A 3,699-nucleotide genomic window follows, 5' to 3' on the forward strand; every position below is an offset into this window, starting at 1 on the left:
CCCCCCCCCCTCTAGACTTGTACCCCATCCCCTTGGGACCAACATATATATATATATATATATATTTGTTCAAATGCGACGGCGAGCTCCGGTGCGGTCATGCGGCCTAATCTGCACCATCCAATTTCATTAATCCTACTGAAATTCGCGTATGTTTAAGTGGGTCTATTATGGTAATTTTAGTATTTATATTACGTGAATTGGAATGGTACATTTTAGTACATAGTGTGGTGCGTTTGAATACATGATGTGATGCGTTTTATTACGTATGTTGGTGCATTAACTGTGTTCAGGAATGGTGTGTTTTAATCTATCCGCTGGTGCATTTTCATACGTAGAATGATGTGTAACTGTGTTGTGGAATGGTGTGTTTTAATACGTTGTTTGGTGCATTTTAATACATTGAATGGTGTGTATTTTAACACATGTGTTTCTAATAAGTGTGGTGAATTTTAATATGTAGAATGGTGCATATTTTAGCACACGTTTTCTAATATGTGTAAATAGTGTATGCTTATAATCTAACATGAGGCACGTTGTGGTACATTTTAATACGTATAATGATGTGTTTTATTAACTATATTGATGAATTTTAAGTGAATAGGCGCATTTGGTATATTGTGTGGAATGGTGTGTTTTATCGATCATCTAGTGCGTTTTAGTACGTAGAATGGTGTGTTTTGTAACATAATGCGTTATGACCTGTGGTCGCCTGCCTGGTGGGGGCGGCTCCTCCGTTATGGGTAGATCCCAGGGAACTAGTTAAGGCAATCGGGGCCTTTTTGATCTCATTCGTATTAGCGCGATTGATTGTTGGAAGAGGTTTCACCGAAGCCGGTTATCGCCTTCCAGGCCCAGCTACTGAGGCATGAGAGAAAATCATATTGGCTAGTGATTGTGAGGCCCCAATTCTTGACTGGAGGGGACACCAAAGGCCTCTACCCTTCCATCTCTTAGCTCCGTTGGCCCCCGCTTCTGCCTTTATCAAGCGGCGACAGCCCCCCCGCCACAGCATAGACGAGTTGCTCCTTAATCGGCGCTACAACCAATATATATTGCGCGTTGATTTGATGAGTTGATATGATCTAATGGCTGAAAATAAGCCGCACGGCCACACCTAATGACCAGTCCACACTTGATCATGACTCTATATATATATATATAGGATTGCGTTCAGGTGAGAACCACCCCGCCCAGAAGAGAACTGAGAATAATGTTTCGCAGTGTGCCACGTGTCAGATGTAGTTGCACTTAAAGTTATAACTAGGTGCATCTAATGTTATAACTAGCCAACTAGGTCCACCTAGGTTGTACCAGGTGCATGAATGTTAACAAGGTAAATTACTTGCACTTGGTGAAAATAGGTGCACAACTGCAAGTAAAATGTATTGCAGGTGCAAATAAATTGTACACTGAGCATCAATACTAAGTGCACCTAATGTACGTTATAATTAGGTGGGTGCATGAATGTTAACAAGGTAAATTACTTGCACTTGTAAATGAAAATAGGTGCGAAAATAGGTGCACTTGTAAGTGAAACTAGGTACACTTAATATATATATATATATATATATATATATATATATATATATATATATATATATATATATATATATATATATATATATATANATATATATATATATATATATATATATATATATATATATATAGGGTAGAGTTCAAGTGTGGACGCAAAGATGCATGTGAACAGTGCGGCTTCACCACTATGTATACAGATATACACCACTCAGTGTTAGAAAATGCACCACACAAATATGCACCGTTAGGTACACATCACCAAAAAACACAACGGCCCTGTTTGGTAAATGATTGTTAGCTGATTGGGTTGGCTGATTGGGTTAGCATTTTGGAGTTACAAAAAGCTTATTATTTACCAACTAATAGTGGTCAAATAAGCCAATTGCTAATTGAAAAGGCTGCTTTGAGTAGCCTTTTGAATTTTAGCATTTTGGAGTTACAAAAAGCTTATTATTTACCAACTAATAGTGGTCAAATAAGCCAAAATTGGCTGATAGGCTGATTATTTACCAAACAGGGCCAACATTAAGTATGGAAATATACACCACACAGTGTTTGGAAATACACAATTAGGGGTAGGGGAGTTATGGTGCATTATTTTGGGTGTGTGATGTGTTTTTTTGGTGTTTTTTTCGTATTTAACATTGAGTGGTGCATTTTATAACATTGAGTGGTATGTTCGCACTGTTCACACGTTAAGACGCGTCCACACACTTGGACAAACTTATATATATATATATATATATATATATATATATATATATGAGTTTCTCGATCGTATAATCTGCAATCCGGCGGCGCAAGAGACAAGAAACGGAGAAGAAGAAAGGCATGCGAGTTGCCTCCATTAAAAAGTTATAAAACATAGAAGCTGTTGTAAGAATCTGCTATCTCCTTCTCTTTGTTAAAGTTGAAAAATAAGAATGAAAAAGTTGTAAACAATGTGCCTTCCCTTGCTTGCTTGCATTGTTGTGCTATTCCGGTTGGTAGTGGTAACTGTTGTCCCTTCTACTACCAGAGGCAAAGCCAAATAATTTGACTGTTTAATATTTAGTGTTTGTGGTGAAACAATGAACTTACTGCACACTATGCTCTTCTGTTTAAAATAGAAAAAAATAAGGAAAGTTAAAAAATAATGTGCTTCACTCTTGCCTCCATGGATTGTTTGTATGCTGGATGATAGTTGTTTTTTTGTCTACTCATGGTAAAAATGGGCTCCAAGAGTTATGAAACCTTTTTTTCTTAATTTTGTCAAGTGAGATTTGAGAGTGAAATTATATTTGAAACCTTTTTTTTTTCTTCTCCTAACCAGTAGTTTCTATGGTCAAGTTGTATATTGTGTTTGAATTGTAACTTCTCTTGCAGCTCAGGAACTTTAATGCTGGTGCTTTTGACCTATTTATTAGATCATGTGTGTTTTGACAAACTGACAAAATGCTTTGAAACATATTTTGTATATAACAATCAAATTTAAAATTCATATATTTCCTTTAGTTAAGCAAAAGCTTCCAGCACTGCCTCTGGTTATATGTCTATTTACTATTTGCAAGTGCTAAATTCTATAGAGATATTTTTATTTAATTACGAGTTTAATTTCTTGAATTACATTTATAAATTATTTTTAAAAAAAATTATTTCGTAATTTATTAAATTATATTTATAATCAAAATTAAAAATTATAATTATAAAGTTGAAATTATTAATTATAGAAAAGTAAATAAAATAATATGTAGATGATGTGTAGGGGTGAGAAGGAGCCACAAAATGGGAAGAAAAGAGGAGAAGGATTAAAGAGAGAAAAGAGGAGAAGGATTAAAGAGAAAATAGGAGAGAAGATTAGAGGGTGATGTGAATTGAAAGAGCTGGGCCCATAAAATTGGGAGAAAAGAGGAGAACCATTGTGGATGCCCTAACCCTTACTATTATTATTATTTTCAATTTCAAATTGAAAATTTTCATATGAAATATAAGTTTATAAATTGATGGAAATTTTATAGAGTTGAGGGTGAAATTGATTCATATGAAATTTTATAGAAAATGAAATTGAATTGATTCAATAAATCATAGGGTCTAGTTTGTAGTTACGGAAAAATTAATTAAGAAGACCAAAATGTGATGTATGTTTTCCTTTGTCCTTGTGTTACATCTTAGAAAATT

Source organism: Ipomoea triloba, chromosome 1, assembly GCF_003576645.1.
Source record: "Ipomoea triloba cultivar NCNSP0323 chromosome 1, ASM357664v1".
NCBI classification, from domain to species: Eukaryota; Viridiplantae; Streptophyta; class Magnoliopsida; order Solanales; family Convolvulaceae; genus Ipomoea; species Ipomoea triloba.